The 15463-nt window shown below is 41.5% G+C and overlaps 1 protein-coding gene and 1 long non-coding RNA gene across 2 annotated transcripts in view; both read right to left on the bottom strand.

The window, feature by feature from the left end:
• Nucleotides 1-15463, bottom strand: part of B4GALT5 (beta-1,4-galactosyltransferase 5) — a 75961-nt gene that overhangs the window by 51928 nt on the left and 8570 nt on the right. The window lies entirely within an intron of this gene.
• LOC115509989 lies at nt 18-5140 on the bottom strand. The gene is made up of 3 exons (XR_003967558.1): nt 3434-5140; nt 2236-2331; nt 18-468 (listed from the first exon to the last, which is right to left on the bottom strand). It is a non-coding gene; the product is annotated as an uncharacterized LOC115509989 (long non-coding RNA).

Genomic DNA, 15463 nt, shown 5'->3' with positions numbered 1-15463 from the left:
AGACACTGAGAGGCCCCTAACATAGTAAAGATGAAGAATTCAACGATTCTTACTTCGCTATCAATCTCAAAGTGAAAAACATCAAGGCAGTGGTCAGATTCCAATGGCTCCATTTCTGCCCCATGGTGACCAGAATCTTACATCTTTAAAACCAACATTTTATTATGAAAAATTTCAAACATACAGCAAAATTGAAAGAATTTTATATGTAAACCCATTTCTCATCATCCTGATTCTATTACCTTTCTTACCAAATATATCCATCTAGCCATCCATCAATTCATCTTATTTTTTTCATGTATTTCCCAGTAAATCGCAGAGATCAGCAAACTGCTCTCTAAATACTTGAGTGTGTCATTAGTAAGAGTTCAATATTTGCATAATTTTTCCCCTTTGGATATAAAGTTTCATGAAATGAGTGTCAATTTGCTGAGTTTTTATGAATGCACACCTGTGTAATCCAAATCCCTATCAAGATAGGAAACATATCATCACCTCTCAAAGTTTCCTAGTTCCTTTCTGGTCAATCCCAATGTCCATTTCCCCCTTCTGGAACAAGTGTTATTTCTAACCCATCCTTTTTCAGAAATGTATTTTGAACAATCTTCAAGTCTGTGGGGTGAGGAATCAATCTTAGAAAAGCAATGTTTAAAAACGCCATTTTAATGATAAAATATTAGATGAAAGCACATTCCTGAAGTAAATTTATATGCTTATATATGTAAAGTTAGGAAAAAGTAACCTCTCTAAATTCCTGTAATTCCTTTACATTTAAATACCTTTAAATTCCATGTTAAGTGATATTAATCTAACAGCCAAGTTGCTGCCAGTATCTTTCAATGTAATAATATTTAGCTCCCAAGAAGGCACACTGATTGGTATGCCAACATATGTAGCCTTTATTTAACAACTATTCTTGTTTGCTGAAATTCTATTTTTATTAATTCATGGAAGCACAAAATAGTCTAGGGAAGAATCCTCAGCCACGGGTTTCAATTTTATCCATAATTTACATTCCTTGAATACTTGGATTTCCTCTCTGCATATGACCAAAACAAATCTTGCTTGGCAAGAATGGATTGTTCTCTCTGCTGTTAACTATAGTTACCTGGCCTTATCCAGCAACCAGTTAATTTAACATACGTTTGCAGACTGCTTGTGCAGATCCTAGAATATTATTTAACAGCAGGTGAGAGCTATAACTGATCAAAACAGGGCTTGCTGAGTCAGGCAAAACTTCTTTGAGGATTAATTTATTATTTCAACTTCTGAGACTATTTACAGATGAGGAAATATGAGCCATTCTGATAAAACCAAGGTGTAGCTTCAGACATTACTACTATATAAAAACATACCAAAAATGTCCTTCTATGGCATATGACAAAGTCCACATTTTCATACGGGACTGAAAACCTGACACTCTGCCTCCAGATTATACTTTAACATTTTAAGTTAATATATATAATCATACATACAATATGAGCTCAATTATGTTTCTGAACAATTACACACATACCAAAAAAAAAAAAAAAAAAAGAGAGATAAGACAAGCCCCAAAATGTGAATAGTAAATTAACTTTGGGTTATGAGATTCTGTGCTTTCTTTTCTTTATGCTTGGCTGTACTTTCCAAATTTTATACTTTCAGTGCATTACTTTTAAAATCCAAGGTAAATAAAAACTACTGGGGAAAAACCCCAAAACCCTAGCAGTAACTAACCTGTAACGATCCCCATCCTATTCTGATTATGGAGCTTCGATGCCCTTTGTACCTGTTTTATCTCTGCTGCTCCCCCCAAAGATGCACATAACTGGTTTTCGTAACAGCAAAACACCCTGACATCCCACATACCCCATGTCCGTAAGGACAGCACATGGTACTTGAACTGTTTTAAACCTATGCCCCTACAATCATGCTTTCTCACTATCTTCGGTGTATTCCCATCTGCCAAGTTTTTTTTTTTTTTTTTAACTTATTCACTGTAGTCTGCACTGTAAAAACAATAGGTGTGTTGAGTGTGCTTTTTCTATTTATACACAAGCCTCTCTCAGCCTCGCCCCCACCAAAAAAAAAAAAAAAAAAAAAATCCTGCTATTGTCATATCATCATCATCATCCAATGCCACCTTTATGAAAATCCTTGGTTTAATAACCGGACAAGAAATGAGTTCTAGTCTTGGTATTGCCTGGGAGACTGCATAAACCCTTCACCATCTCTAAAATTCCATTTCCCCACCTGTAATATACAGAGGTCATTCCTGTAATCTTGAATATCCTCTCCCACTCTTTTATGTTGTAATTCTTCCATCCTGTTATGTTCCGTATATGTAGCCTGGTCCGAAAAACACATCTAAGATCAGAATCTCCCAAAATGCAGACTACCAATCAGAGTTGTAGCCAACATTCACTGGGTACACCACTGGCAGGAACCTTGCTAAGGACTTCACTATGAGGTAGGAACTATTACCATCCCGTGAGAATGCTGACGCACACGTGAACAGAATAGTGAATAGTTCGGGAATTTGCCCCAAGTCACAACTCCAGCAAATTGCAGAGTTGGGACATGAGCTCAGAAGGTGTGGCTCTGGAGCTCTACGCAGTTTTTATCTCCTACGTGCAGGCAAATTCCCTCCGTCCAGAACAAAGCAGACACGGTACGTGGGTAACTTGGGTGTCTCTGAAGGTCTGCAAGCCAGATGATTGGGAGACCGACAAACAGATACACAGGGAGAGGAGAGAGAGAGAGAAAGCTAAGCTAGCTAGCTTTCTACATCTCTGTTTCAAGGAGTCTAGGAAGTGAGTATAAATATCCTTACTATTCTCATGGTTACACGTCATTAAAAAACAAGCTTACTTTCCTCACCACTTTCAAAAAGCCTGGCTGACAGTATGTTTATTCTCAGATACGATTAGCTCAGCTCCACGGTTAGAGAGCAGTGCAAATGAGGTTACGGTGCCAATTCGACTCCAGGGCAGGCCTGCAGCTTTTCATAAAGAACAACTCTTTGCATAAGGAGTAGCCTGGGGGAAGCTCCCGGTCCCCAAACAGCTACCTCACAAAGGCCTGACACCAGTCACAAGGGAGAGCTGTCACGATGGGGGACAAAGGCACAAAACAATTCATCCCTGCACCTAGAAAATAATTCAAAACCACATGATGGACACCCACTTTCAACTGTTATTAACGATGAGCCACATCACTCCACTCACAGAATAATAACAAGACTGAGATGGGCTGATAAACTGAGTAACCTCTAAGCTGCTCTTCCTTAAAAGCATCAGGTCTTTGTAAAGGACCTTAATATTCACATTCGTTTCCAAAGAGAAGTTAGAAAAGCTGTGATCCTCATTCTTCGAAGTGCCCCTCTGTACGAAGAGCACGGAGTTGTGGCCAGATCAGAGAAGAAGCAGGCTTATCGGGGGTTCACACCTACCACTCCTTTGGGCCCATTCCAGGAATGCCAGCATTTAAGTGGCACTGTTTCCAGGCAGCTAATGGTGTCTATTTTTCTTCTTCCAACTATAACTTTCAAGAGCTTATGCTTCCTCTTCCTAAATCAAAAGGAATCAAAAACAGGGATTGAAAAATTCAGCCTCCTCAAATTTATCCTAATCCTACAGAGGCAGCATCACACGGTCACGAGGACAGGCTCTAGGAAAAAAGCAGGCTTGGATTCAAATTATACCGCTAACCTCTTACAAGTTATGTGACCTTGAACAAATTATTTAACCCCTCCCAGCCTTGGTTTCCTCACCTGTAAAACCCGTACATCTCACAGAGGTAGGGTGTTTTAATAGGGTAACACATGCAAAACACCTACAGAGAGGGCTCAGCCAAAGGGGACAGCACCTGCTGCCACTGTCATGGTGGGGGGGGGGGGATGGGCCACTGAGCTAGAAGGGGAGACACAGAAATGCAAACTACGGACCAAGACCGTCACTTCTGCAAAAGCAGGCTTTCTCAAACACCACAGTCCCCATCTGTATCACAGGGAAGTCTGAAGAGGGGAGGAAAAAAAAAAAAAAGACTCATCAGAATTACGTGGGCTACAGACTTCACCTTCTGGTTAGTTAAAAACGGGCAGCCCGTAGGAAGAAATCAAGAATGATCCTGTGCACCGAGAGACACAGAAAATAATCTAGGTGACATGGCCCCGGGTGAACAATTTTCCCCCCAAAATGTGAATTTACTTAGCAAAAAGTTTTATATAGACCCCTTCTGAAACAATTCAATCCTTTTCTTCCAAAACACTTCAGTCCTAAAGCCGTTAGGTGGGTCTGAGCTAGGGAGGGGTCTGTGCTGAGGTGTCTGGGGGTGGGAGGAACACAACGGGCCACGGATGGAGGCCTGAGCACTGCGGGACGAGGGCTGTCCTGAATGCAGTGTCGGAACCAGGAAGGGTGAAGAGGGCACTAGCAGAAAGAGGGGGATGCCAGAGTTGGGGTGCCACAGCCCAAGCAGGGCTGAGAGGAGTGTCTACCCAGGGAGGAGCAAGCAGTCGAGTCCACGGTGTCAGAACCCACGTGGGGCAAAGAGGACACCCACGCTGGCGGAGAGGCTGGTGCAGAGCATGAGAGCTTAAGTGGGATAAGGACGGAGGAGGAAAGCCCAGCAAAGAGAACTGAACTCTTTGGGGTAAGAAGGATGTCCGAACAGGGACTGGGGATAAAGCAGCAAGGTACATACAAAGAACTGATCAATTAAGTAAATATATTAAGAAAAACGGGAGCTGGGATTCTCACTGCCAAAGGAAGGAATTACAAATATGGAGAGGGAGAAAACTAGAATGAACCCTGAGGTGTTAGCTTTAAATGGCAGGTAGTGATGTGAAGTCACACCTTTCCATTTACATGCATGTAGAAATATAGATGTCAACGTGGGTATGTGTCCACATACATATATTCCATCGATTTATGCACTGAGGCAAGAAGCCTGGACACTCCAATAGCAGTGAGGGCACAAAGGACCTGGATCTTCGCTTCTACATATCCATCCTCCACCAAAAAGAATCAGGATTCTTTGGGGAAAGAGCTGATTCCAGATCTGGGATAAGGAAGGCACAAATGTGCCTAGAACATGTTGTCATGCCAGAAAGTAAAAGAAGTGATTCTGAGCTGAACTATTTTTTTTAATTTTTTATGTTTATTTATTTTTGAAAGAGAGAGAGAGAGGACAGAGTGTGAGCAGGGGAGGGGCAGAGAGAGAAGGAGACACAGAATCCGAAGCAGGCTCCAGGCTCCGAGCTGTCAGCACAGAGCCCAACGCGGGGCTCGAACTCACAAACCGCGAGATCATGGCCTGAGCCGAAGTCGAACACGTAATCGACTGAGCCACCCAGGCACCCCATGAACTGAACTGTTAATTATTTTGATATAAAAGACATTATTGGGGCAACTGGCAACACTCTGATGGGGACTGAAGGATTAGATGGCCATGAAGTATCAATGTCAATTTTTTTTTAATGCTTATTTATTTTTGAGAGAGAGACGGAAACACCGCAAGCGGGGAAGGGGCAGAGAGAGAAGGAGACAGAATCCCAAGCAGGCTCCCAGGCTCTGAGCTGTCAGCACAGAGCACGACGCGGGGCTCGAACCCACAAACCGTGAGATCATGACCCAAGCCGAAGTCAGACGCTTAATTGAATGAGCCACCCAGGCGCCCCCAACAGTTTTTGATTGTTGTGTACCTAACTTCATTTTTTCCCCATAAGTTCTATGGCTTTTATTCAACAATTTTGTGTAGCATTGTGTTTTTTAGGAACGCTTAAGTCATGTTATAGCAGAACTAACTGTATTTAATATAACCACCTTAACAAAGAAGAATAAATTGCATGACATCAATGGTATCCCTATTCTGTACCTATAGACGTTAAAAAGAAACAAAGAGGATGGAAAAAGAAAACATGCCATTTAGTTGCAACCTAAATTTCCAACAACTCGGAAGCAAAGGAATATCCTGAGTTTTCATTCTGTCTAATGGTTCCACATGGGATCTTCCAACAGGCTAGGGAAGCCCGGTCAGCCTAGAGAAGGCCACACAAATTAACTTTAACTACATATCTAATTCCTTTAACTACAGATTTAGAGGGCACGCTGTGTCACAAAACTACATTTGAAAAAACAAAGGAAATAACGGCAGTAAAGTATGTGAATGTTTAATGTGGTCGCAGCAACCTACCCTACCTCCTTCGTTTTAAGCTGCTCTGACCTACCTTTGAGTGCCTTCTCAATCATTTCAAGTTTAGTTACTCCTGACAAGCTGGAGAAAACAATACCAGGCTGGAGAAAAATAATCACTAAGTACAACAGCTTTCTGAGAAAGCCTTTCTTTCTGCTTTGTAGAATCCCATCAAAGTCGGCGCCAGATTGAATACTACACTTTCACATTAAATTAGCCACACTGGTATATGAGTTAATGAAATATAAAATTCTTCCGCTTAATTTTTATTCGTAATATTTAGGAATGAGATTAAATCAACCTGACACCAAAGGGGCTACAATTTCCTATCTGGTTTTCCATATATCAGTAAACACAGCAAGTATATTTTCTTTATAGCTCTCCTTTTAAGAACTCCTTGCCAGAAAAAGATCTTTTTTTTTTTTTTAATGTTTATTTATTTTTGAGACAGAAAGAGAGAGCACAAGTCGGGGAGGGGCAGAAACAGAATCCCAAGCAGGCTCCAGGCTCGGAGCTGTCAGCACAGAGGCTGACGTGGGGCTTGAACTCATGACTGTGTTCGGCTCAGGTCATGATCTCAAAGTCGGGCGCTTAACCGATGCTTAACCAACTGAGCCACCCAGGCACCCCCAGAAATAATCTTATAGCGAGACGTTACATTTAGTTAGAGTAAGGGAGAGACAGAACTAACCAGGAAAAGATGTTACAGCAAAGAAACTGCAAAAGGGTAATCCAGCACAAAATAGCATTTACTGAATTGCTACCCTTCTCTACAATCAATTCTCTCAGACTAACAACTCCTAAGGTGCAAAATTTTCAAATATCTGTGTGTATAAAGATGAGAAGGAAAACCAAGAGATGAAAACATTTGTGAGGAAAAGATTATGAATAAATTATTGTAATTTCCTTCCTGCATTGTTCAAGTGGGTTTAATAGTTTAAAAGTGTTGTTCAACAGCACAAGGGTGGTAACATTTGTGAGACCCTAATTAAATATGATTCATTCTGGAATGTTTCCGGTGACACAAACTTACATAAATAATCTACTGGTACGTTTACTCAGATATCACAATGAAAAGAGTCTGTTTTTCACACATACAAAACAACCCCAAACTGTAGCTTCCATCTATGCACACTGTTTTACTATTTTATTTATAGAGCAATTAAATTAATAAAATAATATTAAAATTAAGTTGGTGGCAGTGATGTTTAATTTGTGGATACTGGGGAATGTTACTGAACGCAAACCACAAAACCTATGCCAAAACAAGTCCTAAAAGAGGTATTTTTCCCACTTTCCCTTGTAAGCTTGGTACCTTCGCTTTGGTCAAAGCTGACGTAAATAGCTACAGAAATCAGCAATACAGTCTCAGAAAATAAGGCCACTGAACCAAGAGAACACAGGTGGAAGACAGGCTAGCAGTTAATGGTGTGCTCCCAGGGGACCCTAGGGGCCTTCATCATCCTCAGCCATAGCACCTGCTTCTCAAGCTCAGCAGAACCTTCCAGACAACATCACAGGATGAAAAGATTTATCCTTTGCAAACGTACTGACCCTTGTCCTTCTAGCTTTAAATTCTGAGGGTTCAAATAAGAACTGGGTAACAGAAAAAATGAGACCCTCCGGAAACTTTGCTGCAATCAACTGCTTCAGCCCTGGTCTACTACGTACCCCTTCCCGGGAATTGGTAACCCTAGCAGGAAGTTCCCCACTTTCCCTTCCCCTCTCTACTCCAATAGAGCACTGTGATCAAGGGGCTGGGGAAGAGGTGGGAACAGTGATTTGTTGAACACCTAACTGGTACCAAGACTTGCAAACATGTGATGATATCCCTCCTTTATTGTCACAATAATCCTGCATTTATGTACCGCTCATCTCCCGTTTTTACATATTAAGAAACACTCATTTGGGCACCAAAAATGAAATCGAATTATCCAAAAGCTTTAAAAATCAGACTGTCCTTATGTTTTGTTTTGGTTTGGGTTGTTTGTTTTTGTTTTTTGGAGTCTTTGGGCCCTTTTACCTTTATAGTTTTCAGAAATACAAAGGTCACATCAAAAAATTACCTTTGTTCATGGCGGTCCAGTATACTATTCACACTGCTTTTGTATAGGTTTGAAATTTTCTGTAATCAAATCATTAAGGGAAAAAAATTATCTCAAACATAAAGTGGACCAAAAAAGCAGCTTCTTACCTACAGTTAACTGCCAAATGAAGTTTGAATAAATGCCAATCTTCTAACCCACACAAATCTTAAGATTTCTCAATACTTAAAACCAGAATGAAGATAAGCCAAGTCAACAATAAAAAAGAAAATCAGGCCAACACCAAAACAAAACATCTCACTTGCCCTGTGCCACATACATTCTCTCTCTCTCTCTCTCTGACACACACACACACACACACACACACACACACACACACACACACACAGAAGAATGAAGGATTCCAGGGGCGCCTGGGTGGCTCAGTCACTTGGGCATCCGACTTTGGCTCAGGTCATGATCTCACAGTCCATGAGTTCAAGCCCCGCATCAGGGTCTGTGCTGACAGCTCCGAGCCTGGAGCCTGTTTCAGATTCTGTGTCTCCCTCTCTCTCTGCTCCTCCCCTGCTCACGCTCTGTCTCTTTCCTTCAAAAATAAATAAACATTAAAGAAAAATTTTTTTAAAAAAGAAAAAAAGAATGAAGGATTCCAGTTGCCCCTTCCAGACAAAGCAAATGATGGGTGCCAGCCTAGCACAATCAGCTCAAGTTTTTATCGAAAGCATAATCTTAGCAACAGAGGCAAGGTTATTCCCGCTTTCCATGCACAGAGCACAAGAGACTAGCTACTTCTCAATCACAGACTTGTGCTTCATGCCGTCCGTATGGTCCAGTCTCAGAAGACGCTTCGTCCTCATCTCTCCTTGGATCAAGTAAAATACAAAACAGTTTCTCATTTCCTACGCAAAAACTACCTCTCAAAATGAAAGACTGGCAAGCAGAGCCAAGACATAAAGGCATAACTTTTGTAAGTTTAAAAACACCAAAGTCATTAACCTAGATACTTTTCTAATTAAAAAATTAGAAATGGGGCGCCTGGGTGGTTCTGTCAGTTGAGCATCCAACTCTTGATTTTGGCTCAAGTCACAATCTCACGGTTCATGACATCAAGCCTTACATCAGGCTCTGCGCTGACAGCACAGAGCCTAAATGGAATCCTCTCTCTCCCCCTCTCTCTCTCTTCATCTCTCTCTCTCTCCCTCCCTCTCTCTGCCCCTCCCCCACTCTTGTTCTTGCACTCTCTCAAAATGAATAAACTTAAAAAAAAAATTAGAAACAATGTTCCTAGCAATATATGAGAATCATCGTAGCTGCCCCATCCTAAATCAATCAGGACTGTTTTTCATCGACATGTCAAGTTTACGCACAAGACAAACCATTAATAAATTCATCTGCGACTTCCAATTTCAAAGCATTATCACACACAGACTAGGTAAGACACAAAATGCTTACAAGGGTTAAAATCCTTATTGAATACAAAATGGGCAAAACCTAAAACTACCACTTGTCAGCTGCCCACACACCAGGCCCACATAAAACCAAACATCTAACTGTGCTGGGCATAATTAATATAAAACCGTGCTCTAGGGGCGCCTGGGTGGCGCAGTCGGTTAAGCGTCCGACTTCAGCCAGGTCACGATCTCGCGGTCCGTGAGTTCGAGCCCCGCGTCGGGCTCTGGGCTGATGGCTCAGAGCCTGGAGCCTGTTTCCGATTCTGTGTCTCCCTCTCTCTCTGCCCCTCCCCCGTTCATGCTCTGTCTCTCTCTGTCCCAAAAATAAATAAACATTGAAAAAAAAAAAAAAAAAAAAAAAAAAAAAAAAAAAAAACCGTGCTCTGTGTCATAGTTCAATTATAATGAACATTTTTACAAATCCATCATGTTTTTATTTGATTCTTTTAGTTCCTCACCCTGAAGTTTTCTTGGTTAGCACGGCAACCTTTAACATTCCCATACGAGCAGGGAACTAGCTAGTTGTACTTTCCAGCACCTCAGATCTGTCCACCTCTCCTTTACTTCCCTAACTTAACAAATAAATAGTGGGGTGCCTGGGTGGCTGGGTGAAGCCTCCGACTTCAGCTCAGGTCATGATCTCGCAGTTCGTGAGTTCGAGCTCCATGTCAGGCTCTAAGCTGTCAGCATAGAGCCTACTTCGGATTCTGTGTTTCCCTCTCTCTCTGTTCCTCCCCTGCTCATTCTCCCTCTATCTCTCTCTCTGTCTCTCTCTGTCTCTCTCAAAAAAATAAACATTAAAAAAACACAAATACATATTGACTGCACACCTCCTGTGTGACAAGACAGTGTTGTAGGCAGGAATACAACAATGAACAAGAAAGGTAAGTCCCATCCATTTAACACTGAATGAGAGAGAGGTCTGAAGATGGGCAGGAGCACAGAAGTCAGCCAGTGAAAAGGAAAAGGAAAGAGTCTAGTCTATGTTGGAGGGACAGGAGAAGAGTGGCATAAATGAGGCTGGAGAGGGAGGTAGAATCAGGTAAGATAGAGGGCCTTACAAGTTACGATAGGGAGTCTGAATTTTATTCCAAGAGCAATCAAAGTCACCGAAGGGTAGGAGACAAATTCATTATGTCGGACAAATGCCTCCTGAGCACCTACTCGGTGCCAGACTTGTATTCTAAAACCGACACTCTTCCAGGTGGAAGAGAAGAGGCCTCGGCATGTAAATGTGTCCCTCGTCCACTGGTCCAGAGAGCACTGTTCTTATTAAGAAACATCAGGTCATTGCTTACCACCATCACCATGACTCCATTCAGGAGACACACAGCAGCCACATTCCCTGTAAATGTGACCACCAACCAAAACCAGGCACAACCAATGAGCCCAGTGGGGTAGGAAATCAAATGTGTTTTCAAGAATTTAACTTTTCTGCTGCCTTAAATACCACGGTCTTAAATGTCTTAAATTATATGCACTATTATTTCTGGCAATTAAGGAATGTTAACACCAACTGAACAGCAGTTGAAACTGATCTTCAATTAAACACATCCATCCAGGAGTATCAAATCACTCAAAACTGAAAATTTTTACTACAGGGGAGCTGTAGTCCCTAGCCGAATACTTAAAAAGTAACAGAGCTATGGTGCTTGCCTCATTCATTACCGAACCCCAAAGCCCAGCACACTGCAAGGGTGCAACACAGAGATTAAACTAATGAAGTTATAGCTCTAGTAGCCAAAGTAGGCAAATGGAAAGCCAAGTTTACGTACTTTTTCTTTCATCACAGAAAAAAAAATTTCTAAGGACCCACCTGTCTTTAATCACCACCATTATCATTCATGTTTAGATAAATACATCTGCAGCTGGCACCGGGCACAAGACAATAAAACTGCCAAATTTTACCTTGTCAGAGGTGCAGGAGTTCAGCAGGTTTTACATATTAGGTTTTCCTTTTTGCTCATTCTTTAGACTCTGTTCATATTCTGATAATGTTACGAAGGAAACAGGATGAAAAATAAAAAATCCTGTGTTCACACCACAACCCTCCTCATCATGCAGGGACCATCCTGGCAGCGTGTGCCTCACCTCCACCTGCCAACCTGGCCTGTGCCGTTGACCGGGAGGCATGGGGAAACAGAACGCTCTGGTGAATAAGGAATTACCAATTTTCAACGAATCAGAAGACAAAACAAAAACAAACAAAAAGACCCCACATTTCATACCAAACTCAAAACCACGCCTCCATTGTCTTCATTCTAACCACCAGCACCTATTATTAAATAACCAAATGCAGGGGCCTCTGGGTGGTGGCTCAGTCGGTTGACTTTGGCTCAGGTCATGATTTCCCGGTTGGTGGGTTTGAGCCCCGCATCAGGCTCCGTGCTGACAGCTCAGAGCCTGGATCCTGCTTTGGATTCTGTGTCTCCCTCTCTCTCGCACTCTGCTCTCTCAATCTCTCTCAAAAATAAATAAGCATTTAAAAAAATAATAACAAAATGTATAAGGTGCTGGTTAATGGAGATTTGGGGTCAACCAAATGCCAAGTAAAATTTACTTTTCCCTATCTTAGAAGTCATCAGCCCCTTTCATTTCTGTATAGAAAATAATGAGCCCAGTGTTTCATTAACTATGTTCACCAATCTATAATATTTTCCAAATTTCTCTTCTGTAGCAGATGTTCAATCAGTAAACTGTATTGTCCCCACCACCAAAACTGTGGTATATCTCAACATCTGGCCTTGCCTTTACACGGACTTTCAGAGAACCGCGACTCGAAGCAGAAAACGTTTAAGTTATATTTCAGTCCCGCTGCACAAAATAACCAATAAACAAAAAACATCAAATAAGACGTGGATAGTCCCCCTTCCATCAGAAAAAGTCACAGGACTCTTCTAACACTTGAAACACTTAACACAATCCGCACAGCATGTCAAGTTTAGCAAAAAGAGTAACTATTTTAAAGACAGAGTCAGAAATCAAGCAAGCAGCATCACATTTAAAGAGGTTAAGAGCAAAATAAACCAAAAACCTGTGACTCCTCCTTTCTCAGTAACCAGACCAGTAGTAGCTTGTGCAGGAAATGCACGAAATGCCTTCTGGTAACTTAAGCATTACAAACGCCTATCGGACCTTCACAGGCAGAAAAAGGAATGGGCACGCTGAAGAGAGCAAAAGTTAGCAGTACATTTTTTTAAAGTGCAAACAAAAGAAAAAAAAGAGACAAATTGAACCTCATTAAAATTAAAAACTTTTGCACACCAAAGGTTGCTATCAAGAGTGAAAAGCAGCCCACAGAATGGGAGGATATTTGCAAACCACAGATCTGATAACAGCTTAATATTCAGAAAATAGAGAGAGCTTCTCACAACTCAACAGACAATCCAATTAAAAAATGGGCAAAGGACCAGAACAGACATTTCTCCAAACAAGATACACAAACGGCCAATAAACCCATGAAAAGATGCTCATTATTCATCATTAAGGAAATACAAAGCAAAACCACAATGAGCCATCATTTCACACCTAAGATGTTTATACTCAAAAAAAAAAAAACAAAAAAAAAAAAACACCCAAAAATGGAGAATAAGAAGGGCCGCCAGGATGTGGCAAACTGGAACCCTCATACACCGCTGGTAGGAACGTAAAATGGCGCACCCACCGTGGAAAAGTCTGGCCGTTCCTCAAAAAATTAACTAGAATGACCACATCACTCAGCAATTCCAATCCTAAACATATACCTCAAAGAATTAAAAACAGAGACTCAAGCAGATATTTGTACACTAAAGTTCACAGTGGCATTGTTCACATACCCAAAAGGTGGAAATAATTCAAGTGCTCGTCAAAGATGAAAAAACAAAATGTGGTGAATACATACAGTAGAATATTCTTCAGTCATAAAAGGAACAAACTTCTGATCATGCCATCACATGGATGAGCCTTGAAAACACTACATGAGCTGAAACCAACCAGGTACAAAAAGACAGTATTCTAGGATTCCACTTATGTGAAGCATCTAGAAAAGGCAAATTCAGAGACAGAGAGTAGATTAGATGGTACCTGGGGCTGAGGAAAGAGGAGAATGAGGAATTACTGTTTACTGGGAACAGAGTTTCTGCTTGAGGTGATGACATTTTTGGAAACGGTGATGGGTGCAAAACTTGTGAATGTAACGAAAGCCACAGAATTACACATTTAAATTACTAAAATACAAGGCAAACTTTATGATACATATTTTTCTACCCCAAAGAAAACAAGTACAAAGTAGTTTGGGGCAAAATGAATGCAAAGCCACTTCAAAACCAGGATTAACAGAAGAAGCAGTCCTTCCCCAGAGTGAATGCAATCCCACAACGAAAGGCTGATTTACACAGACAACAGTTTCTTCATTCATGCCATCAAATGCTGAAGTGCATACAACGTGCCAGGCACTATCCTAGACCCCCCAAAAAATCACAATCCAGAAAACTTCCCGATCAGGACTCTACAGATTATGACGATATGGATAAAGTGAGTTTTTCTTAACAAGTTAAAAGATTAAATGCTTTTATTTAAAATACACAGTTTCGGGGCGCCTGGGTGGCGCAGTCGGTTAAGCGTCCGACTTCAGCCAGGTCACGATCTCGCAGTCCGGGAGTTCGAGCCCCGCGTCAGGCTCTGGGCTGATGGCTCAGAGCCTGGAGCCTGCTTCCGATTCTGTGTCTCCCTCTCTCTCTGCCCCTCGCCCGTTCATGCTCTGTCTCTCTCTGTCCCAAAAATAAATAAAAACGTTGGAAAAAATTTTAAAAAAATAAAATAAAATAAAATACACAGTTTCATAATAAGTACATCAAAACGCCTAAAACCAGTCTGTTACCATCTTTGGCCCACGTGGTTTAATTGAACTTGCCAATTTGTCACTTTCTAAACTGGAATAAAGGACCTTTCCTTCTTTCTTCCTTTCTTTCTCCTTCCTTCCTTCCTTCCTTCCTTCCTTCCTTCCTTCCTTCCTTCCTTCCTTTCTTCCTTCCTCCCTCCCTCCCTCCCTCCCTTCCTTCCTTCCTTCCAACAACCCAAACATGATCACAGCGCAGCATTTAAGAAAATACTATTTTCTGACCTTCACAAGCCAATGGGCTACCAGTCGGAAAATATATACATCACAATCCTGAGTATAATTTAGGCGTGGTGCCTAAAAGCAGAACTCCTCAAGATGGGATAATTAGCAGTTCTATGAGGGAAACAAACAAACAAACAAAAAAACCTTGTTTTCCCATCTTTCCAAGCGCATGGTTGTTCAGCAATGAGAACTAAGCAAAAGGTTTAAATGACTATGAATCATAGTTTTGGGACCACCTGGAGGGTGAAGAAAACAGTTTCCCCTTTATGATATTTAAATGTTTTACAGCTCTTTAATAAAAAATAATACACAGTCGTGCTCACTAGCATAGCCTAGATTAATTTAAGTTTTAAAGCACAACACTGAGCTGTCCTACGACCCACGCCTGCTGGTACCTGACGCTCCACAGCATTTTCATCACCATAATTAGGCCACTAATCGCCTCAGAGAACTGTTCATAATTGATGACGGTAACTAAGGTAACTCAGAAACAACGACCAGGTTGCCTTCTAGTCGCTGCAAAGTACCTGGGTATCTGTAACCTGGGAAGGAGCAGGAACAATGCCTACCGTCTAATAATTGCTTACTCAAACCAGCAAAGGGAGGGGAGGAGGGACACTGGAGAAGAGACAGCACTTTAAATGATTCAGGGTGACTCCCGTGCCTGGGAAAACACTGAATTCAGGGGA

The sequence above is a fragment of the Lynx canadensis genome, chromosome A3 (genome assembly GCF_007474595.2).
Source record: "Lynx canadensis isolate LIC74 chromosome A3, mLynCan4.pri.v2, whole genome shotgun sequence".
NCBI classification, from domain to species: domain Eukaryota; kingdom Metazoa; phylum Chordata; class Mammalia; order Carnivora; family Felidae; genus Lynx; species Lynx canadensis.
The sequence above is the reverse complement of the archived record's forward strand: the minus strand, read 5'-3'. Positions and strand labels throughout refer to the sequence as shown.